The sequence below is a fragment of the Ornithodoros turicata genome, chromosome 1 (assembly GCF_037126465.1).
Source record: "Ornithodoros turicata isolate Travis chromosome 1, ASM3712646v1, whole genome shotgun sequence".
In the NCBI taxonomy this organism is placed as follows: domain Eukaryota; kingdom Metazoa; phylum Arthropoda; class Arachnida; order Ixodida; family Argasidae; genus Ornithodoros; species Ornithodoros turicata.
Genome location: NC_088201.1, coordinates 52,170,529 through 52,198,426, shown reverse-complemented (window position 1 = coordinate 52,198,426; position 27,898 = coordinate 52,170,529). Strand labels below are relative to the sequence as shown.

At 46.4% G+C, this 27,898-nt stretch overlaps 2 long non-coding RNA genes across 3 annotated transcripts in view; one reads left to right on the top strand and one right to left on the bottom strand.

Annotated features, from left to right (window-relative positions):
- Positions 1-5,790, top strand: part of LOC135398962 (uncharacterized) — a 116,588-nt gene extending 110,798 nt beyond the window's left edge. The window contains exon 3 of one of the 2 annotated variants that reach the window (XR_010424162.1): positions 5,690-5,790. This is a non-coding gene — a long non-coding RNA (uncharacterized LOC135398962). Of the gene's footprint in view, positions 1-1,186; positions 1,244-5,689 lie in introns of those variants that run through there. The other variant, XR_010424163.1, reaches the window with a different exon arrangement.
- Positions 25-26,013, bottom strand: LOC135398967 (uncharacterized). Its single transcript, XR_010424164.1, has 2 exons — positions 25,949-26,013; positions 25-278 (listed from the first exon to the last, which is right to left on the bottom strand). It is a non-coding gene; the product is annotated as an uncharacterized LOC135398967 (long non-coding RNA).
- Positions 26,014-27,898: the final 1,885 nt, after the last annotated feature.

Sequence of the window (27,898 nt, the reverse complement as noted above, 5' to 3'; positions counted from 1 at the left end):
TGCCAGGCGAAGCTCGCGATGAGCTGTGTTTTTCTTTTTATTATTATTATTCTTAGGCTTACAGAAACGAGTGCAACACTTGAACGCACCAGTATGATAATTCATAGAATACACAGTTTAATTTGAACGGCAGGAATGCACTTGATGCACACGGCAAACGATGACCAGACGCAGCACTTTTCTCTCTCTCTCTCTCTCTCCTGCTCTCTCTTTCTCTTGCTTCTTATTCCGTTACGCTCAAGTTGCAAACTCAAATAGGATATATTAACCCCTTCACCCTGCAAAGAGAACAAGAAGAACAAGAAAAACTGAGATTCTTACTGCGTAAGACATTGAATGTTCGAGATACTGACGGAGGGTCTAGTAAGGTCATAACGACAATCCCTGGCTTTACGCCGAGATAGAACTATGAGTCTCGCAAGGGTTACACAAATCTACCGGGCTATACTCCTAAACTTTTCGCTTTTAGGAATTCATAAGCTTTATATAGTTCAAACATCTTCACACTTTACCATCATTTTTGACATTACCCGAGAGCACATACGTCGCTCTCTGTGTGCGTTGTACGTGTGCGAACGAGCTCTTTTTCTACCGTTTTTAGCACGTGGATGTCAATATGGGCCTTTTGGCGCGGCTTTTATCGGGGCCCGGGAGGATCTATAAAGGCAAGTTCATGTTGGTATTAAAGCGCCTGCTGACGGCCTGCAGCCGGTACTTGGAGGCTTTACTGGCCCACTCCGGCCTCTGTTTATGACCTCCTTGCCGCTGCTTTATGCGAGCAAAGCGCCTACAAGAAGACGCCATCTTGACCAAGGCCCACCTTACGGCACTTTAGAACCCTTTAATCTCATCGTGCTGCGCATGTGATTTCTGTGCACTCGGCGCGTGCGCAGAACAGCCCGCTGTGTCAACTAATTGATGCGTGATTTATACTAAGAGAGGTGCTGAAAGTAGCGACGGTCAACACGACACGACAGCGACGCAAACAGTCCTTACCGATACTGCGCCGAAACTTTGGGGCAAATGCAGTAGTAATATCGTTTCTGCATCAAAAGATGTCAATGACGGTAGATTTGTGGGAACAAAAAATAATGATGTAGCCGGTGGAATAAAAAATAGTGGCATTATTGTACATTCGTTGTTACAAATTGTCGCCCATAATCTCTTTTTTTTTATTCCGCGTTAGCGCCGCGAAGCAACTGTGGCTATGAGCGGCGTAGAGACATGGACAGATGGAGAGAGGACAGCAGGAAGGAGTGGGGGACAGGGGGGTGAGTACGTGTCCTGGGCCCACTTCTGGGGGAACTGTGCCGACATCCGTCTGGAAAGTCTTCGGAAAACCCAGGGACAACCTCAGACAGCACAGCCGGTGACAGGATTCGAACCCATGTCACCTCCCAGTCTCGGCGTGGAAAGCGATCATCCTAACCACTATGTCACGGGAGCTGGTCCATAATCTCATAACACAAGTAAAAGTAAGATGGTGACGGTGGTGATGGTGAAAAGTAAGAATAAAAGTATGCAACCAATACAAACTTAGAAAAGAGTACGTCCCTGGAGGACGAGGGGCGTATGCCCTTTTTGTAACGCCTGAAATTTGCGGAAAGTGTTAAAGAAGATGCACGTTTCCGGTTTCCGACAATGCCCGCACACATGTCCTGAGGGGAAATAAAATAAATAAATAAATGAGCTACAGGAATCAACGACATCATTCGAAGTCAACGCTGTCTTTGAGCGTACTATCTAGTGGACTTCAACCGCTTGAAGCGTGCAAGCAGGTTCCTGGGATCGTGGAACATTCATGCCAAGGCCAGTGCATGCAACGACCATGCGCAGGCGCCGTCTCGCTCAATGTTACGGGAGTATCAATCGGATGTAAAAATATTCTGTTTCTATCTTTTTTTACAGGATCCGGACAGTGCTTGTTATGTTCATAATGATAGTCCCTGTACAATCGATAACGTGAACAACCTTCATGCACTGATGTGTATCCTGTGAATCGTCAATGAGCCTGTGCCGAATTTTTTAACCTGTCTTGTAGCACTTTCGGCACTTAAACAGGAGCTACGATCCTTGCCTCCTTTCCCCAGTATATCTTCGTAAGCCTCATCGTCTGAACCTGGCCTTTGGTCCATCATAAAAGGACACCACATACATACGTGCAACTATACCTCGATAATAGTAATCCCCCTCAGCATAGAGTATGCTTAGCAGACCAAAACCTAAGTCCAGGCACAGGCTATATACCGATGTCGGGTAAGACGACATCAAAATTTCATGCTTTCTCCCCCACACTAATCCATAGAGTCTTGTGTCCGTCTCCAGCCAGCAAGGAGGCAAATCATCGGCCACCGCCAGCTTCTTATTGGCTTTGGCCCGTTACAAATGGGATCCTCATAATCAGCCAGGCACATGGCCATTCATCAAATGGACGACGAATCCCACTGGCCTGTCCCCCTACGACCGATTGGATTTGCACCGTTTACTTACCAAGATGGAGCTACTCTGTCGCAGACAATCAAAGTCAGGCCAAGATGGACGTTGGATATGGTTTTGTTAATGGTGGAAGAGGGGAGGCTCTATAATCAACGTTACTCCCGACTTACCACTCTCCGTTCTTTCAGGCTTTTATTGCTTCACCTTCTTTTAATCTTTAGTTTGAAGACCAAACATCGTGTGGAGTTAGCTTGCTAGCCTTCTGCTAATCTCATTTTCCTTTTCTACCGTTGTAGGAAGTGTGTCACGCATTCGAGAAGAGGCGTCCAGGTCAAACAAGAACAAAAAGGATTCCGGAAAATAACTCTTATGGCTGTAAGATTCGAGGGGAAAAAAAGAGAGAGATGGCGAATGAGATGCAGAACATTTGCTTGATGCTGCGGTCAGAAGGTGAAAACAAGTGTCCGAAATAGGTATTCTTTGCCTAGCTTGCGACCCATATGGTACGTTGCGACTTGCGACGGTTCGCTGCCATGTTATGCCAAATAAATGTGATAAGACAATTATTTACACCGATGTGAAATTGCATCCCAAGTTTCACAGCAAAGGCAGTAATAGAGGTGCAGAAAATCGGAACAGCAAAAACGGAAATTCATCAGGATCTGACATGACATCACTGCAAGCGTCTCCGCCAGTGAGGCGGCGCGAGTGGGGTCACGTGCGTACGACTACCCATGACAGCTGTCGTAGCTCTCTCTCCTCTGACGTTAGAGCCTGACGCGTGGTTGCGTTTATATCCCGCCAAGCACGAAACGTAGGGAAATAATTCTTTTTTTTTCCCCAGTACTCTGGTGTGTAGTATACAATACGTGCATGATGTAATGAACCACATACATCAAAGTGTCACAACTTCTTAAAGGGGCTGTTACCTTGACGCCAACACCAAAAGGAACGGGATTCCCCAGCTGCGTCCTTCGTGATTTATGAGCGAAAGAAACCGCAAGGCACGCTTTCCCTTTCCCTCCTCTTCTCAAGACGCGCCACAATGCGGAGCGGGCTCTGATTGGTCTCCTCAAACGATCTACCGCGATGATTGGACAATTCGTTTGAGGAGACCAATGACAGCCCGCTCCGAATTATCGGACTTCTTGAGGAGGAGAGCAAGAGGGAAAGGGAAAGCAGAAATTGCGGTTTCTTTCGCTCATAAATCACAAATGGCGCAGCGACCGGATGACTTCCCGCTTCCTTTGTGTTGGTGTCGAGGTAATGGCACCTTTCGTGCAAAATTTTTCTTTGTTTCTTTCAAAATGTTTCTTTAACACCAAAGCAAGAACCACGATTCATTAGAGCACACAAGCAAAACCCTCGGGCAGATCTACATCATCTGACAAAAAAAAAAAAAAAAAAACGCTACTGCTGGCGCAAGAATATATCCGTGCTATCGGTAACTTTCTTCCTGTGTACGTCTTAGTAACGGCACGGCCTCTCCGTGGGAAATTAATGGGTGCGCGTACATTTGATAAGTGAGCATTTCCGTTTGCTTCTATACGAGTTCCCGCGAGGCGTGACAGCCAAGAAGCCGGGACGGACGGCTAAGAAGAACGAGACAGTACGGAACCTCTGGCAGCGCTCGCAGGAATTGCGGTCGGGTGTCAGGGGGCCTCAGGCGTGAAATGATGTATGGAACTATACCGAACTTCGTAAACAAATGCACGCGTCCCACGGCTCATTGCGGCACCGCCAGGTTCATTACGATCAGTGCGTGTAGGCATCGTGAGATAGTACTCTACTTGTAGGAGAGCTGCTGTTTTCGGAAGAAGGCATTTTTCCTAGAGAAAAAACGAAGAGGCAGTAAGATAGAGGTCGCGGGTTATTTGGTTGAGGGATGAGATATCAGGACTGCGGTTTGGCAGACGTGCAACTGTAGAATTGGGCGGGAGGAGATTTTAGTCAACAATGTCTCACGATGCTGCAATGCGTAGCGAACTTTCGCAAACAAACTCTTTGCTGAAACGAATTTCTCGAGGAGCTGGATCTGCGAGGACTGGCGGGTTGCTTGCATTTCCTCGCATATGTGAACATGGCTCTTAGTTTTTCTGTCAGGAATATTCTTGTACGTTCTGGGACAAACAAGGTTCAAGACACGAAGGTCAATATCGTTGGAGATTAGAGCGTACATCATTCAATGGCTGCCCGCAAAGTTTGAGATTACGAACCCAAAACATCGCCCCAACTCTTTGCCACGCAGGGAGAGAGAGAGAGAGAGAGAGATCTTAACGGACGAAATGCGTAGTGCTCGGTGCAGCAGCTGTCTTCATTTAAGCGTGTCCAAGTTTCAGTTCCTAACACCAGTGGCAAGGTGTATAATGTAGCCCGGGTTCATAAGGCTGATCGCAATTCTTGAAGTAGCTACAGAGAAATATGGAGAGCGACTTCGACTGCAGGAGGCCTCGCCAAAGATATGTTGTACGCACAGTGAGGCATGGGGCAGAGTGTTACATAGCCGATATCTGCCTCATTCCAGAACCTTAGAAAAGCGAAACTATAACTATGTCCGTCAAACAGTGCGACGTCGTCATCAGTTCGCGCAAAGTATTCTCGCAGCCAGACATGCGAGAATGTGGACACGTTCGAGTCAAACACCGACGCAGAAAACGCCGCTTCACTTGTTCGCTTTAAAGTATACTTGAAAGCAGTAAGAGCTGCATCGAGCAGAAGGCAGCCGTACACTTGGATTGATCAATAAAGAAAAAAACATCAAAGAAATTAGGCTGAGTATGACTCTAGGCAGCTACTCAGCTCAGGCAATAAAAAGAAGAGAGGGAGAGAGCAAGGCAAGCAATCATTTAAAAGTAAACAAAAATAAATAATAATGACAAGAAAGTGACGGAACGAAAGAAACAAAAAACACACACTGAAGCCAGCAACTTCGACAAGCAGGTGAATTGTTCGCATAACAAATCGGAGAAAAGTTTCATGTAGCACATGTAGAATACAAGTAGAGGTGTACTTACATATTTCGCCGAGTTTTTCGAAAGTTACGTACGATAATTAACATATAGCACAGCTCACTGGTTAGATGAATCCTGCTTTGCAGCAAATGTTCAATGCATTGCGGGGTATCATACGCAATTAACTCTCTATGATTATGCGAAGTGACTTCTTTTGGTGCTTGCACTCAGCACTGTGCCCATACCCTTGCAAATAATTTGTTCGAACATCACAACTTTTGTACTTTTTTTTTCTTTTTCAGAGACGAGCCCTGCTGGTAATACACGCAAAACGGATGCTTCAACAAACAGCAAAGCAGTACAACACAGTGACAAATAATGAAAATAAAGCATTAGTAATGGTAATCCCTTTTGGTGTACGACTGTTTTTACTTTCGGTGTACCGAAAAGTGCTTTTCTGGAAGTACCGACCTCTAAGTGGAAGCAGGTACGTAAGTCACCTCGACGTAAGTTCCCTTCTAGATAAATTAAGTGTGTCAGTAGAATACATACACAAAAGCATATTAGCTTCTACAGCAAAAATAAATAAACGAAAGTTTTCACAAGCACCGTGGGGCGATTCTGGAGGTATCACGCCCTCAGTGCTTGAAAGCGGAACGTATGAAGTACCACGCGCGTACACTGATGTACGACAGTACCCCAACAGACCAGTTCACTTGCTCATCACGGACAGTTATATTGATTTTAACGGTCTAGAGCGACCTCACTAGCGGCCACTGTAAACGACCTTAGAGCTCCGACGCTTAAGCTGAACGTCTTCTAAGGAAGGTCTTGATTTCTTCGCTCGATCTAAACATTCATCCTTTTATACTCACTCTTTTACCACGTTTCTTCCCCTACTTTTGCTGCCACCGTTGCCACCAGAAAGTAGAAGTGCGCATTGGCGTGCGTCCTTTCGACTACCACTAATCGAGTTAAGCCACAGCCGACCTTCTCCTCTTTAACTCCGAGGCCCAGCAGCAGCAGCAGAAGAAGAATAGGAGGGATGCAGCGCCCGTCCACAAAACTAAGAAGTTCGGGGCAGCAAGCGGCAGTTTCGTATGCCCGGAATTCGCAAAATTTCCACTTGGAGGAGCGAGGCGCTGACACAGTGTTGACAGACGGACGTTGCCGAATTAAGCCGGCTTCGATTGGGGGGAACAAGTTCCATTAGCGAGTTGCGGAAAGTCGCGCCGAACAAATACTGTGGCACGGTGTATCCTAGCCCACAACGAATGGGCTGATTTGCTATCTCGCGCGTGACACACTCAAAGTTAGCCGACTGTGAGCAGCCTAAGGAATCATTAAAAAAAAAAGAAAAGGAAAATGGAGGTAAGTTGTCGAAAGAGTTTTTTTTTTTTTTTTTTTTTCTTCGGTCCGCTACATTCCTCGCTGTGTTTCGCTCTTGCGGGGGACAAATAAAGAGTTCGCTTTTGGTGCGTACCTTATATGAGTCAGTTGTAAACGGTACTACGAAAACTTGCCTAGGTTTCGAGCTACAGATCTTTGTCGACCAGTAGGGCGCGTTTACAACGAGCAAAATGGTGGACGGTTCTCACTGTGCCAAAGTTGAGAACTCCTAGAAGGCAATCAGCGCTCCGTCCTAGAGGAGGAGAGAACGTTCAAAATTAAGTTACTCTTACTGGATTCATGATTTTGGTGTACGCACTCTCTGTGGATTGAAATACAAAACGGAACCTTTCCTTTGTATTCGTCATTTCTGATTATCAGCAGTACAGAACGCAGCGGGCCTAACGACTTCAACCCTCATAGCCATATGTTGCAGCAAATTTCAAAAACGTAGTTTGCTCATTGCGCTTACGCATCTGCGCCGCGTAGCGACGCTGCAAAAGCAGTATGCCATTTCCAGATCTAAAGAGATGAAATAACAAGCAGGCGCAGCATTCTCACCGTTGTAATGCTATGAAACACAGTGTAGCTGCTATTACCTCGTGTCAGCTTTATGAATTTCTCCTGTAAACCTCGGAATACTTGACAACCTTCGGCCTTTCAGCTTTCAAGACCTTCTTACCCATGATATGCAGTCCTCAGACGTGCGAAGAAGGTAGAACTGCTCGGAACTAAATCGTCACAGGAGCGTCGACGACAAAAAGCGTCACTTTCTACTTAAGTCAATCCAGACGACATTAAGAACACTGGACTCCTTCCTCATTATTCCTTCTCTTCCTCTTTATTTTTTTCCCTTCGGTAACGGTCCAGCTCTCCGAACGCTAATTAAGGAGGGACCCGCCTTTGTAATTAATCAGTTGCCTCTATTTCATCGACTCTCGCATTAAAATGAAATCACGATTTGTAAGGCAAGAACGTGCAAACAATAATTAAAGCGCTCTCTTCTCCGTTTCTTTTTTTTTTTTCTCTTTTTTTTATACAGTCGAGACCCCCTGATTCGAAGTTCTCGCAAAACCCAAATGAGTCGAACGCATCTTTAACTCAGCTAAAAGAAAAAAGAAAAAAAAAAACAATGAAATCATGGAAAAGGCGCGACGAAATGGAGAAAAATACAAGGGAAAAAGAAAGCCGAGAAAATTAAGTTTCCTTCTCGCATATTATAAAAGTAAATTATTCCGTCGCGCCAAAAGATTACTTTTAACGCCCTCTCAGCTCCTGCTAAATGAAGGCAGGGACAGAATCCATTTAAGCATACATATATATTCAGCGAGGGCCTTAAGAGAATGGAATTGCTGGGCTGAATTAAAATTCGGTAAATAACGAGGGCCAAAAATAAAATATACTCCTGACAAACGCGCCCAAGAAATAAGTGTGCCTTTGATGAGCGGAACTCTGCGCGACACCCACTCTCTCTCTTTTTTTTCTCTCTCTCTCTTTTCCGGATGGAAATTTTCGGATACAGCTGCGCTAATTACGTTTTAACATTTCATGCTGATTGCATGATTAAAACGAGTCTCGCACTGGTAAAATGTCTTCAAACGGGGCGGGGGAGGGGGGGGGGACGCAGGAGTAGATTCATTTGTTGGCGAACTCAATTAAGCTCATTAATTTGGAGAGACGTAGTTTTGACTTTTCGGCGAACAAATTGTGTTTGTTTTGGGCGAAGTTTCCTATATGCAGTCGTTGAAGGAGAAAGAATTGAGAGGGTGCCATTAGAGCAGGCTAATTAGCCACTTAGCGGAATTAGCGACGTTCCAAGTTTTCTTCGTCGGACCGAATTCCTCCACTGTCGGCGAGAAAAAAAAACTTTCTGCTTTTGAATAAGCGCCCGGAATAATAAAATACACAAGCTCCGTAGGTGTTCTGTTTCGTCGAGGATCCAGATAAAGTCGAGGCAGTAGGAACGTATGGAAGGTCTCGAGCATTTTAAAGGGGGAGCGTGAATGTGGAAAGGGGAATAGGGTTTAAATTTAGGGAGCAAATCTATAAAGGAAGCTGGGTTGTGCTGAGGTTACGCAGCCGTTCCCGGGGCATTAACGGAAGTTACGCGGCATTGTCGGGCGTTATTGGCGGAGAATCGTGCCCAAGGGAATTTCGCCAAACACATTCATATTTTTTTTTTCAAACAGTATGTCGAAGCATAATAGATAATTGAGCAATACCAAAGTCACAAGCAAGGTGTGTCACACAACATGAGGAAACACGCAGCCTCACACCATCAACCGGCATCAGAAAGTTGGCCCACGGGAAACAGCAGTACGAAATCTTCACATCAGAGACAGTACTTCAAGTCACGTGTTGCGACTCTCACGTTGAAGTGGGCCTTGGCCTACGCTTTTATCTGAAATGTGTCTTTCATAAAGTACAAGAAGCGCTCGGCAGGAAACAGAACAACAATACAAGGGCTTCGATGGCCGACATATAAATTGCCTAAAAGCCTCTGAAACTTTCGCATCTCTCCGTAGGCTGTTGTTTGGAGTGTCGATTGGTGAAGTGGATCAATGCGGAAGATCCATGGGGGATCGAGAATCGTGTAGAATTTTCCTAGACCACTTTTCTTCGTGTCTGTTGCGTTTTCCGTATACTGCTTCGGAATCTGGCCTTGGTACAATCGAGTGCGGCGGATATGTTACAAGGAGTGGTTCGCTTGTCGGGTCGAAGAGCAGCAGCGTGTCTCTCTCTTTTTTCTTATTCTTTTTTGGATGGGTGGATAGGAAGAAAAATAAGTTTAGACGTAATACACGTAAACGCATCTATTTTGACAAAGTGTCTGAGATTACTCCAGGTTCGTGCTGCAATATTTTTTGCCACAGCACACAAGTATGTCAATAGACTGGCACGATTTGGGTACATAAATTCTCCGCGCCATCGTTAGCGTCGGACTCGCTAAGGGTTAGAATAACTTCAACCGTATAAGGAGCATGTTCGGCAGACGAAAGCAAAGAAGAAGTACAAAATTACAGGGAAGTAACAGAGACCGCACGTCCCCTATAGTATTTACGAGTTCATTATCTTCGAACGAAGATTTATCCGGGGCGGTAAGGTCAGTAAATTGTGGGTGAGGACATCATTGGATGGCCTACTTTTAGGGAAGCATAACAATTGTACATTGGCAGCTGGCTTATAAAAACGCTCCTCCACACAGGCTTGATAACAGCGTAAACAACGAGAATTAACCGAGGCAGGCCAACAAATATGGACGGCACGAACACGTAAGCCTCGAACACCCAGAAACTAACGAAGTAAGCAACTCAGGGAAAACGTGCTGACGCCAGGAATCGAACCTGGGTCTTGATTTCCAGCGTCAGCACCTTTTCGTAGAGTTGCTTAATTTGATAACAGCGTTGGTCGTAAAAGGCATACGACGGGTGCTCCTGTAAAGCGTGCTTTGCCTGAATAGCGTCGAGTATATGAGGCGAAGTGCACTCTCAGTCAACAGCCATATCTTATTTCGCCCATGCGTCAGCTGTCACAAATCTGAAGAAATACCGCGCAATCTCTTTCTTCGACGAAACATACCTCTATCCAGTAGAAGTACGATCCCGGTTCCAAATATCGGTGGCTCGTGACCTCACACGTTTTCTCCTTCCTATCCACAGCGTTATTGTTAGGGTTGTTTTTATGTTTCATTTATTTTTGATTGTATTTATTTTTATCCGTGATTATTTTTACCGCGGTGGGTAAGACCCCCAAAATCACCCTTCAACTTCGGGTGTCGAAATATGCGCCGATGTGAAAGCGACAAGTGAATGCGGTGTGATATCAATGAGGCGTAGTTTACTTCAGGATTGTTCGTTATTAATGGCTTGATTACGCTGAAATTGCATAAAAAGCAATCGTAATGCCTTAGGTTATCACACGTGCACAAGCATTAGGGCAATTTCTCATTTGAGAGAAAAAAAAGAAACAATTTCTAACACACGCTGACGTGTCGCTAAGTTTCAAAAGTGCAACTGCTGGCTATCTCCACGCCAAACGCTTTTAGGATCTTCAACATGGCGTCAAAGAAACGTTCCGTGGTGAATAACAAACTATCCTTCACCATTCCTGCTCGTACTCGGCCCACGCGGTGGGGGAGAGACAAAATGAGCAGCGCTTCGGGAACATGGTACGTTCATCTGGCGCTCTGATGGCCCGCTTTCCATTGTCCCACCCACACTGCGGGTTGTTCCGCTCCCAAATTAATCCGCATCGTGGATGTGAATTCGCGTCCGTTCCGAGAGGCGTGTTCCATTGTCAGGACCCCATAGCTCATGGCAGCGAAAAACAAGTAGACGGTGATACTGTCAACCGGCGATGAAGCCCACGATGAATGACCACAGCATTTGAATATGCTTTTATTATACGCAATGGGTGCCATAGCTAATAACACTAGCCAGATTTGCATCCCTACATCCTGGCTGCTGAGAGGAGGAAGATTCCGTGATACTAAGTTGAGGGGAAATTCCCAGTTTGGCATTCGCCGGTATTTGAACGAGGAGGCTTCTGTTCACCGACGTTTCGTCGTAATATTGGTGACTCCGGCCGCGCGTTGTTTTTGCTTTTCACCCAACTCAACAACCTTACATTGTATCTTGCGGTTTCAGAATCAGTTATTGCCGTTCCGCCTTTTTTGTTTAGCCTCAGTTGTTGCTTGCGCCAACGAGATGGACAGGCGAAGACAATTTAGAAGTACATTTCTGTTCCCTCGTTTAATTTATCAGTTATACAGTATGATAGATAACAGGCAGAATGTTTTGCTAAGAACAATTAAAAAAAATTTGGTGTATATTATCAAAACCTCTCATCATTTCATCATTCACTATTTGACTACACATACGGGAACAGTCGGTAACATGGCGAAAACCAGCTCCCGTGGCAATAGTGGTTAGAATGATCGCTTTCCACGCCCAGACTGGGAGGTGACACGGGTTCGAATCCCCGTACTGGCTGTGCTGTCTGAAGTTTTGCCTGGGTTTTCCGGCAGACTTTTCTGGTATCCCGTGGCGAATAAACATGATTGTGAGGAGAAGGATGCGACGTGAGTGAAGGTAGTGTGATATTAATGAGGGTAGTGTACTACCAAGAGCTATTATTTTGCGTTTAAATGGAATAGATCTGTCCAAAAATTTGTCAGGGTACTCTGAGGCAGCCGTCGGTCGAAGCAGTTCGGCATTTCCGTCCCGTAGCTTTGTGCACACTTCGGAACGCTCTACGACTGAAGACAGTTCTGCACCAAGGCCCGGCTAGCAAACTGTGTCTCGAGGCTCGAGCCCAACACCGAGCTGTACTTCACACACAGCTGTTCTTCGATGCCCTTTGTGCATCGTTTAAAATATCTCCCTAAGTGCTTTAGGTTGCGTTCACACGCGCCAACTTTCTCCACCAACTATGACCAACTTTGAGTTGGTCCGAGTCGGCAGCCACCACCAACCACGACCAACTCGAGTTGCTCCGAATCGGTCGCCGACCGAAAACTTTGGAGAATTGGTGGTGTTTTAGCCAATCAACGAGAGCAGCATAGCCACGTGACTCCCGATGGCGTGGTGTGATTTTGTTCCTGCCGAACTACCTAGCATAGGTTGAAATCCTGCAGGTGTAGCTGAGAAATATTTCTCTTTTCGTTTTTAAAATATATTCCACACAAATATTCAATAGGCATTTTTGAAGATGCTAATGATCTTTCGGCGAAATAAACTGACTTAGGTTTGAATAATGACAGTTAAAGAAAAGTCACCATCAGTTGGATTTGAACTCATAGCCTCCGATTGCCGTGAGGTTGTTTGTGGGTGCAGCTATACTGAGTTGGTACGTGTGAATGCGGATATTGCACCGTCTCGAAGTTGTCTGTTAGCCCGTGTGAAGGCAGCCTTAGCGGTATGACCAATTTGATCCCGCAGAGGAAACATTTGTCGCACCCGGTGAGTTGCGCTTGATGTTACCGTATTGCAGGTTGGATGTTCGACTTGTTTGGCCATCCGCTGGTGGAGAACTGGGGCAGGAACTTATAACTCGGCAAGAATCTGTAAGGGGCGTTTCTAATTTAGGGAGTTCTAGAACGCTCGCCTGCGCTACGTCATCGACAGAAAGTACGGAGAGCGTATCGGCTGTTCGATCGCACAGCGTGCTGCACGCAAATTTCATCAGCCAGAGCTCATCATTTCATCAGTCAGAGCTTGCGCTAAGTCTTCCACTTGGCCATATAGGGACTCGACCGGTGTGAGCAAGTGGGGTGAGATTGTGATAAAACAAGCACACAGTTTCGGCTTGAGATGTTTCCAAGGCTTTCTACAGGGTGTGTGCAGATAAAGTAGCCCCACATTTACGCACATAACGCGTTGCCTCCTTAGTGTAAGAACTTCCGGTGGCAACGCATTTATGCGATCAAAACCAACACACACAAAAATAAAATAAAAATAGAAATTGAAACATCTCCTTGAGTCTGAGGAGCAGCGAGGGAGGGGGGGGGGGGGGCGGGACTGGACAGGACGGACACGGGACAAGGACCGACAACGACGACTCAAAATCAGCAAATGACCTCGCTGCTCCTCAGACTCAAGGAGATGTTTCAATCGTATACGCCAGCTTGCTTGCCTCCTGTACGCATGTTCACAAAAAAAAAAGAAAAAAAAAAGAAAAAAAAGATCGTGGTAATCGAACTCTGCGTAACAAAAATATAGCCACGCAAACTCTATACTCCATACAGTTCGCATGAGGCATGGCGGTCTCCGCACCCATGCATCCAGCTACCGCTAGGGGTGCCACCGTTGCAGAAAGTGAAATGTAGCCGCACTATGGATGCTCATTTCTGTTATTTCGGTTTCCCACACCGTTAGCGCCCCTAGCGGTACCCGCACACAGCTCTCCGAAGACCACCATGTTTTCGTCGGTATAGCCCACTCCAACTGCACGGACAGCAAAGTTTGCGTGGGTGTATTGTTTGTTACGCAGAATGTGCTTACCACGTTTTTTTTGTTTTTTTTTTGTTGTTGTTGTTGGTTGTGATCACATAAATGCGTCGTCGTGCACCGCCGGAAGTTCGTACGGTAAGCAGGGAACGCTGTGGGTGGGTAAATGTGGGGCTACTTTATCCGCGCACACCCTGTAGATCTCGATATACCTCTGGCCCACGATGATGAACGTCAGAACAACTCAGTGACGCTCACTTTGCAAGGGAATGACTTCAAACGCGATGACAGCAGATGTACTAACTACACTCTAAAAGCAGAGCTTCACCACATAGCACGCTCCTAGCTAACCATCATCTCGAATGACAACGTTCTTTCCCTTGATTTGATGAAAGGGGGGGGGGGGGGGGAGGGCGTACGACATTTTTGCGGCAATTATGAACTGCATAATGGCACAAAAATGGCGTACGCCCCTCATTTTCAGCATATCAGAGGAAAGAACAATGGCAATCGGGATGATGGTTGGCTAGGAGCGTGCTATGTAGTGAAGTTCATTTCTAATAGAACTGCGCTTGGTCTCCCAACCTTCTCTAGCGTCATCCAAACGTACCTGGAAGCTAAGGAAAAGCCTGTTAGTGTCCACTCTGAGCTCAAAGGACTCCAGTTTCTGGATTATGCATCAACATCTATCAACAAGCATTCCCTCTTCACCGACCTGGAACAAAGGACACACACATCCCTAGGACGCCTGGCTAGTGCCACCAGCTCTCTAGCCAACAGGGGGGGCTCTTCCTCGGCTCCCAGCTAGTCCACCTACGTCCACCTACTAGTTCGTGCCCGCAACAACGCTTCACATCCCGGGTCTACGGAAGAAGAGCGAGTCCAGCCCCCTGGTGGCCAGGATGGCGGCTGAGAACCTGATAAGCGACGTCTATCACACACATATTCTGGTGTTCACGGATGGCTCCATTGACCACCGTTCCGAGAGCGCTACCAGCGCGTACTACATCCCGTCAATGAACATGGCCTGGCAAGGGAAATCAGTTCGTTACCCAATCTCATCTACGACGGCCGAACTCCCGGCCTTGTTACACGCAGCTGCTGCAGTTCAAGTCACCGGAATAACTAAGGCCGTTTTGCTTACGGACTCCAGAAGTGCCCTCAACAACGTGATGAACCCCATGTGTGGTAGCATCCTAGCCCGATGTATAAGGAGGTCGTGTGCCCAGCATAGGCTAACCGGAGGTGAGCTTACGCTCCAATGGATCCCGTCTCATGTCGGCATCAGAGGCAACGAACGAGCGGACCAGCTAGCTTCCTCAGCACACCACAGCTGCAGCTCATCCTTACCAGTCCCGGCCGACACTGACAGGCACATGATCGTCCAACAGCTAGTTGAGGTGCGTCATCCTGGCATACAGGACATCATGCAGAATCACCGGCCCTCTCTTCCCACGAAAGATCTTACCCGTGGTATGCAGACAATGATCCATAGATTACGCACGGGATCTGCTTTCACGAACTCGCAACTGTTCAAGATCGGCTCCAGGGAGGACTCCAGGTGTGGACACTGTAATCATCCGGAGACTATCGCGCATATCCTGACAGAATGCCGTGCATACCATACTATGCGGGAAACTTATCTTCCCCACGCCAGGCCTGGCATACTGACGGACGTCCTCTTCCCCGAAGGTTCTTGTGCGGAACGACTTTCAAAAACTCGCGGCCTCGTGCGCTTTCTTCAAGAAACGGGCCTAGCGGAAAGACCACTCTAGTGCACCTCTCACCTACAGTGTGCCTCCGTCCCCTCAGTATCGGTCATCCTGCCTATGCATCACTTTGAAGTCCTCAACTCCCCTCTCCCACTTTCCTTTTTTTTTTTTGCTATAGTCGTGACGATGCCCACTTGAGTGCGGCCAACAACGGCAAGCTACCTTGCCCCCCCCCCCTCATTTTAAATAGAGTACTTTCATTTAAAACGTGTGACTAGCGGAATTACACGAGGCATTTCCGACTCCTCCCAGCCTTCTAACAGAACAGCTAAGCAAAGCATCCTTCTGTACGTACTTTCAGGAACTGTGCGAAGTACAAGACTTAGTATTTTTGTTTAAGCATATTTGGAATGTTCACCTCCTGGCACCCAGGATCGATTTTATTGATTATTTTTAGTATAACATAAGACACAAAACCCTCTAATGCAGTGAACCTGTCAAGCCCTTCACCCTTTGTACCTTTCGGAAGGACGCCACGATGACGCTATTGATACAATATACGCCATTTTCTAACACGTTTCGATTGTGATTATTACAATTCCGATACTGAAACAGATTTCGTTGATTTTGATGAAGGACACATTTCAGGACATTCGAGAACAAAAGTTTCACATTAGAGCATCCGACTGCAAACTTAAATGACTTCACTTTTCAGCTCAAGTACCCTGACCTGTAATTGTATTATTTTCGCAGAGACTGCATGCTAATAACTTCCACCTACCCTTTGTGTCCTCCTTTCCCTCACCATGCTTTCGCTTGGACGGGAGATAAATAGTCCAGTCATTAGCATTGCGTACTTATTGCTCGGGAAAGCAATCGTTGACTCCCAAAAAAATAAATATTCTCCGCAAATTACTCCAACGTAGCAGCCTTTTGTTCAATTTTAAGCCCGAGTCCCGTTCATCAATTAGTCGCCATTCCACTTACATAGCCGGAGAGAAACTACTGATTTCACCTTCGCGTAATTAACCTATCATCAACGAAGCGGAATTGTTAGTTACCAGCTACATGTTGGCTAACGCAGCGCAGGATCGTTTTCATACGCGCATAACGTCGGTGAACTAATGCATTCGCCAATTAAAAGGAGCAGTGAGCCCCCCGCCCCCTCCCCTACCTTTTGTTGCTTTAGGCAACAGCATGTTCCGCAATGAGCACCTACGAGACAACAACGAAAACAGGTGCCCTACAGGCCTCTGTTCTGCACACCTTCCAAAAATCCTCCACTCTGTCAAAGGGTGTGTAAGTGAACGAGGGAAGGAGCTTCGGAGTACCCACGGCAGGGTCGATCATGTAGCGAAAGGTATGAGAGCGTGAGCTGAGAAGAAAGACATAAGAGGAACGGGGAGCTGCCAACGTCACGCCAGGAGAGCGGGCCGGCCGGCCGGCAGGAGGCTGTTTTATACGAGTGTTTTCTTTTCATATAAATTTGTTTGCACTGACAATACGAGGGTGGTTCCATAAGTTTCCGGCCCGAGGTAGAAAATGCTCGTGAAGTTGAAAATGCGATTAACGACGCGTGGCGCCATCTGTTGGAGGTCTGGAGCACCACCCTCAACCCTCTCCATGCTTTTGTCGGTTGGAGAGCGGCATTTCAAACAGCCAGGGTGCACTCTTCAGTTGAAATGGAAAAAATCGAGTACCGCGCTGTGATAAAATTCTTGACAAAAGAGGGACTTTCGCCTAAAGAAATTAAAGCGCGACTGGACAACGTGTACAGGGCAGCCTCTTCGTCGTACACAACGGTAAAAGACTGGGCTAAGCAGTTTCGACTGAGCCCATTGAAGATGATCCACGCGACGGTCGTCCAGTGGAAGTGGTGACACAAGAAACTTTGTCTCTTGTCGAGGAGGAAGTGCTGAGCGACAGGCGTCTGAAGGTGAAGGAAATCTCAGAAAGGCTGGGGCTTTCCAAAACAACCGTTTTTCGCATCATCGGCGAGGGCCTTCACATGAAAAAGGTCAGTGCGAGATGGGTGCCACGACTTCTCTCGTCAGTTCAAAAGCAGCAGCGCGTCGTCCGTGCCAAGGAGTTTTGGGAGCTCTGTCAAGAGAACGAAGAAGAAATATTGAAGTCAATTGTCACAGGGGATGAGACTATGGTGCTCTACTATGATATCCTTTCGAAAAAGGAGTCGATGGAATGGCGCAAACCAGGAGAAGCACCTCCAAGAAAAGCCAAGGTCACACAATCCACAAAGAAGATCATGGCAACAATATTTTGGGATTGTCACGGGATCCTCCTCATCGACCTCAAAGAGAGGAACACCACAGTGAATGCGACTTATTATGCTTCACTCCTGCACCGACTGCGAGACGCCATCAAGGAAAAGAGGCGCGACAGGGTGAGTCGAGGTGTCCGGTCGCTCCAGGACAATGCCCCTGTCCACACTGCTTCTGTTGCCAAGGCTGCAGTGAAGGAGTGCGGCTTCGAAGAAATCCACCACCCACACTACAGTCCAGACTTGGTACCGAGTGACCACTTCCTGTTCTCAAACTTGAAGAGGGATCTCAGAGGACGGAGATTTCAAAACGATAGTGAGGTGCACGAGGCAGTTTTCCAGCATTTTGCGGACAAACTTCGGACTATCTTTTAAAGGTTATAAGAATGCTGGTTGAAAGGTGTCAAAAGTGCATCGAAGTTAAGGATGACTATGTCGAAAAGTGATACACTTGTTTCGTCTCTATGACTATTAAAAGTTGGTCGGGCCGGAAACTTATGGAACCACTCTCGTACATCGCACAGCGAAAATATTTTTTCGTGGTGGCTCCTGGTGAACAGCTTGACGAACGAGACAGGAATGTTAAATGTCATCACCTTACTCCTTTAAACCTTGTGGTAGAGTAAGGAAAGCTAACTTTCTTAAATACATATGCAGTGCCTGCGTTTGGGGGGGGGGGGGCAGGGGAGCAATTGCTCCTCCTGAACCCGCCTGAAGGGGCCCCAGAAAGATAACTTTCGGGCAGAAACAAGCTGCATTAGGGCGACAGAAGTGAAAGAGAATTGCGAATACAGGGGAGGAGGCGCAAATTTTGAACTGCCCCCCCCCCCCCCCCCCCGTTCCCGGTAGAGTAAAGTAGACGCCGACCCTGCATATTTAAATTGGATCTCTTTCTATATCCAGAAACCGTAAGACAGGAAGTACCGTAAGTACATGAACAGCGCGCGGAAGTGCCTGAATTATGGAAGGTCTTCCTTTACAAACAGGTGCGGCTGCTGCATAGACGGTGTCGAATGGGCAGTGTAGGAACGGTGAATGTTTTTGTGGCTGGTTCAAAATTCTAAAGTGGGCTACTTAGTTGGTAGATTCTCTACCTCTCTTCCCCAGAGTTCTAACGTAGAACTACGTCTTTCTTTGCGGTACGTAACGGGTGTCATAAACAGCGAGGCCGCACCACGAAATTGGTAGTAATTTCAAACGCTCATAATTTCAGAACTATTCAACATATCGCAATGAGTTAGGTGGCGCTGTAAAGATAACAGACAAGAGTATCACGTGGTGATGAAAGAGTCACCAGCAATAATGCGGGATGGGAGGGGGTACTTTGCAAAATTGAGGGCAAGAATGTCGTCAGTCGCAAACAATCACGGCGCGTAGCACACGTAGCGTGTGTCATAACGCTATAACGAATGAGGTGTCAAACGATTGGTCTTGACGAGCTCTATCTATACGCGGATATAACATGAAAACAATCGAATTAGGAAGATATACAGGAAATAGTGCGCCGAAGTGAGAATTTTCTGATAACGTCCACATATACTGGGTGTTTTTCATTCGTTACAGAATTTTATTAAAAAACTAGCAGAGCAAAATAGATTTCGTTTTTGCTGTTGAGTTATATGGCCAGGCGAACATTTCTCTCGAAGAAAGCATGCGACTACAAGATCAGCAATTACCTAAAATACATTAATTAACTCTTTAATTAGGGGATTTCGCGCAAAAGCGAGATAACAGAACGGGAGATATTCCTCGCTGAAAGCCATTCCATGTTAAAAAAGACCCTTAAACGTGCACGTGTGTTCAAATATCCACCTAATTTTTCCGTTATACAGGGTGTCCCAGAAAACGTGTCATTGAATTATAATAAAAAAACTACGTCACCTAGAATCATGCGGTCAATGGCATTTGTTCTTATTAGGTTTTTGCCACCTCCTAACGTGAATGTCATGTACTCCAAGTTTAATTATGTAAATATTTGAGAACTGAACTCGGAAATTTGCCAAGGGAAGGTCACTTTTTTACCCCACCAATATGAAGAGCGTGCCGAATTCACTCCAATTCACGATAATTCACAGTGATATTCACGAGCTATCCCATCGGAAAAAATAGCCGAATATCATGCTTTTCGGAGCACCGGACCATAACGCGCGATGTCTTTTTGAGCGCAATCACTCGCAGTCCGACGAAAGGAGGTTCCGAAGCCAGCCCACAGAGTGATAGTAGAAAAAGTAAAAGTTCCTAAAATTGGGAGAGGGAATGCATTATCCCAGCGAAAGTCGGACGTGATAAGCCATGCCCGCGTTATCTCTTTCTGCGATGCCGGGGTGGGCTGGGTTTCCAACCTCCTTTCGTCGGACTGACAAAGATTGCGCTGAAAAATTCATCGTGCGCTATTCTGTGCTACCTCCGTAGAGCATGCTGTTCGGCTATTTCTTCCGATGCGATAGCTCCTGAATATCCCTGTCAATTATAATTAATTTCAGTAAATTAGACACGCTCTTCACATTGGCGGGGTAAAAAAGTGACATTTACTAGGCAAATTTCGGAGTTCAGTTCGCAAAAATTTACATAATTAAACTTACGTTACACGACATTCACATGAGGAGGTGGCAAAAACCAAGTAAGAACAAATGCCGTTGACCGCATGACTCTAGGTGGTGTACTTTTTTTATTATAAATCAATGACACGTTTTCTGGGACACCCTGTATATATATATATGTTTGTAAGTCAAATGTCGCCATGCCAGTACTGGATAGCTGTTTCGGCCTGCTTGGGCCTCATCAGCAGTACGCAGGCAAGCAACGTTTGAGCGGATGGCGTCAGAAGATCACGTAACACGTGATTCCTCCCGTCAAGGTGAGCCAACTCACCAATGAAAGCCCAGTGCAAAGCCAGTGAAGTATACTAGGGAAAAAATAGCCGGAGCTCTTTGGCTGCACGTATAGCATATGTTTGTAAGTCAAACGTCGCCATGCCAGTACTAGACACTCACCTTGACGGGAAGAACCACGTGTTGCGTGACCTTCTGACGCCATCTGCTCAAACGTTGCCTGCCTGCGGACTGCTGATGAGGCCCAAGCAGGCCGAAACAGCTGTCCAGTACTGGCATGGCGACGTTTGACTTACAAACATATGCTATACGTGCAGCCAAAGAGCTCCGGCTATTTTTTCCCTGGTATATATACAGGGTGTCCACGCTAAGTGTGAGCAGATTTTTTAAAAATATATCAATCACTTTTTCCAAGATGAAATCAATTGCAATATAGCATATGCTGAAGGGCACTCCCTAGGGGGGCATTAACAGACTCCTAAAGGCAATGTCTTAATTAACTTTCAATAATTAACTTTTTAATCATAAAAGCTACGAAGTTGCTCCAATGAGAACATCTGATCTATTCGGTCACCAGATACCAAAACCGTTTTCAGAGCAAAAATCCGTTCGGTAGATCGTCCGCAAAAAAATTCGTGAAGGAACGCCATTTTTTTCTTTATTTGGTTTATTGCGCATCTTCAAAGGAGCGGCTTTCCTTTACCCCCAGTGTGAGAGAGTGAAAGAGCACAGTGCCGCCTCATGCGTCGAAGATTAGCTTTAACTTGCGGAAACAAAACAAAAACACAAATATATCGGGTGACTCTATCGCGACTGCCCTTATCTTGGGCTGCATTTTCTGTTTTCTTTTAATCTTTTTCCAGGACGCCAGAGGCGATAGTGTGCTCTTTCATCCTCTCGAATCGGGGGCGAAGGAAAGACGCGTCTCTAGAGATGCGCAATGAATAAAATAAAGAAAAAAATGGCGTTCCTTCACGAATTTTTTGCGGACGATCTATCGAACGGATTTTTGTTCTGAAAACGGCTTTGGTATCTGGTGACCGAAGAGATCAGATGTTCTCATTTGAGCAACTTCGTAGCTTTTATAATTAAAAAGGTAATTATTGAAAGTTAATTAAGACATTGCCTTAGGAGTCTGTTAATGCCCCCCCCCCCCCCCCTACGGAGTGCCCTTCAGCATATGCTATATTGCAATTGATTTCATCTCGGAAAAAGTGATCGATATATTTTTTAAAAATCTGTTCACACTTAGCGTGGACACCCTGTATATATATATATTCGTTCTTGTACACAAAAATGCGCAACAATGTACGCAACATGATTCTATTTCTCCTACAATATATTTTACGTTTTACCCCCGTGGTTCTCTCGTCATTAACTGCGTATTTAATTTCTTACACTCGTTGTGTTTGGTGTCGTTTAGCAGCCAGCATGCAAAACTGTATTTCAACACCAGTGTTCATCTCGAAACCCATTTAATCTGAGTACGACACGGAACTCATTGTCATTTCTCCGTTACGCAGTTTTGTATTCTTCTTCTTTGCATTTCCATCCTCGAACACTGTACAGTCAATTCTTCCATTCACTATCCACGCCCGACGCTCATACTAGTATACATCGGCATGCGGAGCGCAGCACGGTATCATTATGCTCACTGTTTTGAGGATCGATACGCCTGATTAACTTGTACATGTATATAGCAGCACGATCCACTGCGGATTTTAATCCGCTTAGCGCAGATATGCCGCCTCGAATTTTAATCCGGATTATGGAGGCTCATTTGCATGCGCTACCCGTACATGCCGCGTGAAAACATCATTAGTCGACAGGCCTCGCGAGACGCACCATTCTCAACCAATCATAGGGTTCGATATTCAATCTCGAATCGAGGAAGCGTACTGATTATGATGGACATCTCATGGGAAGTTCGTCTGTCTGTCGCTTCCTGCTCGTTTTGTAACTAAAGCTTCATACCGTGACAGGGAAAAGGTAAATGGATTTTGTCAGCCGTATGCGCGCGATGTAATTACGATGTACCTTTTTTTTTTAGTTCACGGTACCATTGGGTACTCGTACAACTAGCGTCAAAGTTAACTTAAACAACGCTCTAGCCTACGAAGCGGGAACAGAGCCAGGCCCCTGGCAGCGCGTAGCAGAAAACGACACCTTCGTAACGACTGTCACCCCCTCTAACTGTAAATGGATGACCAAAACACCCTCCGCCGTTAGTTCTAAGCACCACCCAGGGTCCGCAGGCCGGAATGGCGTTCAAGTTAACTCTGATTCGAGCTGTACTATGCATAAGGGAAGGCTCAATATGGCGAGTGAATGGACAGCATCATGCAGAGTTCACAAAGAAGTTACCTAGAAGCTTTCTAATGCACATAAAAGTTTTTCGCGAAATAGAAATATACAAAAATAAAGGCGAAATCAGAGGGCACGTGAAAAACGTTGGCTTCTCTAGCAGTACAGTCTAATATCGCGGAAGGACAATGTTAATGTAAAGGCAATTTTTATGTAGGTTTATGTTCTAAAAGGTTGCAACCAAAACTTACTTGAAAAGCAATTTGAGTGCTGCTCAAAACAAGGTGCAACGAAACGGCAGGCAGTTAAAGTCAGTACCATGCCACATACAGCTATGGTTTACCTGATAATGGCAGTTACAATTTAGCAAAGGCGTCTCTGCGTGACACCACATCTGTTCTCCCAGCTCAAAAACCTGACGATACGCATCGCGTGCGATTTGTCCGACTCAGGTACATCGCAGTGAACGTGTTAGCATTTACCACCACCGAAGACCAGCGTGCTGCTGCATGTTGTTGTTATTATTATTATTATTTTTTTTCGACCGGCAAAACTCTCTGCAAAGGACAGTCATCGTGAAGCATACGACGCATGCATAAGGCTTCACGCAAAGGTGCTGAATTCGATCAACGACGCCTACAATTTAGGCCCATTTCACACTACCGTATTTTTCGTCCGTTTGCGTTCAAAAATAGTACCATGTGAAATCCGTCTAGTAAATCTCTCCCACACAAAAATAGAACCTAAGGGCAATCGGGCCCCGTAGGTTCCAATGGGTCCGTTTTGGCTCCGTGAAAAACACGGACGAAAAAAACTTTAGTGTGAAGCCGGTCTTACTGACAGAGACCGAACCGCTGTCTCCTGGCCACGCGTTGGTCCAGAAGCAACTGTGACGCCGGTGGAGGAGATGATCCGATCAGACTGATGTGCAACGAGTATAGCAACTGTAGGAAGGTGTTGTTAACGTTTAGCTTATAATGTTTTCGTTTAATTTTTCAGAATGCATGCGAACAGTGGGCGCGCAGAGACCACACATTCCTAGATTTTAAGTTTCGGAGTGTCGATGCAACCATGACGAGATAAGAACATCTAGTGTCTTTCTCACTTTGCACTTATAAGCTATTCGCAGACTTATAGCTATATAGGTGGTGTTCATTTCTGTACGCAACCGCAGCATGCTGTACATCGATAACCACACCGTTCCTGACAAGCCAACCGGTCAGAAGCAGAACAGACACTATTCGAAATATCGGTGGCTCTCGTTTTGAGGCACTTCCCTAAGCACAACCGCAGGATAAGTTGTTTCACTCAAGTTTTAAGCAGACTAGTGTTCCACCAAGAATTTTCTTAGCACAGTGATGCTTTCGGCTCGTTGTTGCGACATAGTAGCTGTCCTCTATACTTTTGTCCGTGCCCACTTTTGCATTCTTTGACTACAAGAATGTTCTGGCAGAACAGCTAACAGAAACGAAATAGTTCCTGACGAGACTTCGGCAGATAATGATGACATTGTTATTCGTGGCTTTAGGTCGCGTGACAACGATGGTCACGAGCGATGCCACAATGGGCGGGACAGAGGGTGAGATGTCGCTCTGGGATTCCTTAAAGGGACTATGAAGAGATCCTCAAAACCTCCGTATGCATAGGTAATGCATGCCTGAACACTAATACATTCACCATGCAGAGTATGAACCAAACATTGGTTAAAAACCACGGACAAGAAAGGCGACTGCTGCGACTCGACCGTTGCCGGCGCGACGTAGAAATAGATGTGACGTCACAAGCAGGTGACCTTCCCGGCAGTGCAACCTTGATCTGAGCAAATGATGCAAGTGACGTCAGGCCCCTTGTAGGGGGGTGTCGGGCGAGCGCTCGACGCTTTTGCCCGTGAACTGCGCCCGCGTTGAATGCGATATGGTAAAAATAGGATATATTTCAGATAAAAGTCCTCTTTGAGAGCCATTCTCCACCGAGAACTCAGGTTTTTCAGAGGTCTCTTCATAGTCCCTTTAACTCCGACATCCAGTGGATCCCAGGGCACTGCGGTATCAGTGGAAATGAGAAGGCGGACCAGGCTGCTCGACTTGCTCACCATGACAGCAGTACCCATAAAATATATTTCACCCAATCGGACGCAAAGTACTTGCTCACCTCCCTACATAATCGCCTTTCTATAAGACCGTGTGGACAGGCGCAGTCATGAATCACTCGTTCCTCGCGCGAATCGACCCCAGCTGCACCTACTGTCTCCCATCGAAGATGCCAAGGCCGTTAGAGTCCGTCATCCATAGCCTGCGACTCAATTTCCCGTTCGTATCAGCATTCCCTCGTAAGATAGGTGTCGTTGGATCGCCGAAATGTTCAACTTGCGGAACCGTGGAGAAAGCACGGGCTGGTCACCTGCCGACGCTTCGACTCTAGTCGGCAAGCACTGAAGAACGCCCTTGCTAAACTTGACAACCGACCTTTTACTGTTAAGAAAGTACTGGGGAGCCGGCCAAAGCAGCACCAACAACCTGCGTTGTGTACCCTGGCGAACTACCTCAAGGACATACGCACTGAAGTAATCTTTTAAATCACTCAATGCGTTCACACATCAAGCGTCATGGAACAGCAGGTCGCACCAGTGCCCGACCTACGTTTCCATTTTTTTTTCTTTCTACTTCTAATCTAATCTAATCAGATTAATTTTTTCATGCTGACATGCAAAATGCAGGCGAGTCTAACACCACAATTCATGGAAAAAACGAAGTTAAAAAGAGATTCGCACGCGAAATTCATCTCGGTATTCGTAATCGAGCGCGCGACACGAAATGCGATTCAAGTGTCGAACGTGGCTATCAGATGGCGCCACGAAGGTGCCGTCTTGAGGAGCTGCCCGAGTGAGGAAAGAACGCCACTGAGAAATCCAACCTCCCGGTTGAAGGCTGCGACACGCTTCCCTCTGGAGGACTGCGTGACGTCCCATACGGCTGCATTTCACCATCTCGCATCATTTTTCGAATCTTCGTGATATTTAGGGAAAGATCCGGAGTGCACAAAAGGACAAATTCTTAATACCAGCTGGACGAAAAAGAATAAACAGGAAGGAAACTGTGACCTTTACTTTCGTTGTATTCTTTTTTAGAAGCCTTCACCTTGCACCCGCACTCATAGGCGGATCCAGGGGGAGGGGGGGGGGGTCCTGCATTGGACAGTGTGCTATGATACTACCAAGTGCAATTGAAAATCTATGTAATGTCAGAAATTGAGGAGGTCAGAATATCCGGACCCCCCCCCCCCCCCCTCCGCCCTCAGATCCACCCCTGACTAGATACGTATATTTTTGTTGTTGTTGTTTGCTGAGCGTTATCTGCAATAAACGTGATAAATTCAAACTGTTTTCTTAACAGCGCGACCTTTAAATTCCACAGCAGCCTATCGTAAACCCCTATACATATGCAACCGCGTGATCGCTCGCTTACAGATTCGCGACGCATTAAAGTTCACGTTGCTACTGGTACAAGTAGCTAAATCCTGAACCTTTCTGCCACGTCCACTTCAGGATGTTTGACGGATCTCAGCCCGAGTTTATGGTGGTATTTTACAAATAATTGAGCTGCAGCTCCTCACACATACCTTCCGACCCTAATCTGCCGTGCATGCTGGGTGAGGGGGGAATATGTTTAATGGTTAGGTAAAAAAAAAGGGTGTTAACCACACAAGAAGCACGCTAGGGATATCGATGCATATCGCCAAATATTGAACATCACACACAGAACATTTTACAATGTTCGTAGACGCAGCGTATCCTTTCAAGATCTTCACGAACGATGCCCCAGAATCAACGCCGCTCCACAAAGCTTAATAAAGGGGTTACGACAGGTGATCCCAGGTTATTTCAGATAAACGTAAAGTACGGTTCTTTGCTTCGATGTGAACCTGCATGGAAAGTTTCATAGCGAAGAGGGTAATAGAAGCGGAGAAAACGGGCACCGCGAATACCGAAACTCATGCGGCTCTGACATCACAGCCCTCGCCGCCGCCAGTGAGGCAGCGCACGAGAAGTCACGTGCTTACGGCTGCCAATGGGAATGGACGCAACTCTGAGCTCTGACGTCTGCACTTTGCTCGAGAGTGCATTCGAGGGCTTGTATCTCGCCAAGTACGACACGTAGAAGAACACTTCTTTTTTCCTCAGTATTTTTCCTCAGTATCTTTTTCCTCAGGCGTGCGGTACAATGCGTCCATGATGTAATGAACCACATCTATGAAAGTGTCCCGACCCCGTTAGCTTGGCACGCGGTTTCCGCATGCAATACATGCCTAGTGACGCAAACTTGTACAAGGGCTACTGATACAGTAGAAGGGCCCGCTGCCATTCTGGATACACGGGCAGCGTGCCCCTTTCACCTAAAATGGAGAACGTAAACAACGAGAATTGGCCGAGGCAGACCACAATTAGGGACGTCACCGACACGTAAGCCTCAACGGCTGATTCGTCATCCTATACGGCAATTCACTTCGGAGAAGGCTCGAGGTACGAGTCTCGTAGCGTTCCTGTGCTTGTTACCCGCACAGCTGGACTTGCACAGCGGTCATGTAACTGGCACAGGTAATAGGGCTCGAACGTCAGCTGCGCAACTGTTCAATCAAATGTATAACTCTTCAGAAATCTGAAGTGTGCGTGTGTTCGTAACTTGATATAGGAGTACCGGGCCCAGCCTTGTATGAAAACCAACCCCATCATCTCTCTTTCTTTCACGTGCGTTGGTGGTTAATCAACGGACACAGTGCTTTCGCAGAGCATTTAAGAAAACGTGTTACCCGTTGGGAGGGTGGACCCGCGTTATCCCCCTGTCGCTGCTTATACCTAAGCACGCTGCGTGTTACGGGATGGGTATTTTGACGGGCGCCCGCTGTTGACAAAAGTATTATGAAATATGTTATTCTGTAGATAAATCTTGTCAAATATTTCCGGTGGAAACGGAATGGGAATTACAACAAAGCCAAAGATTGTAGATTTCGTCGAAAGAGACCTCTCTTTGTCTCAACGCAGAGGCGCGTAAAC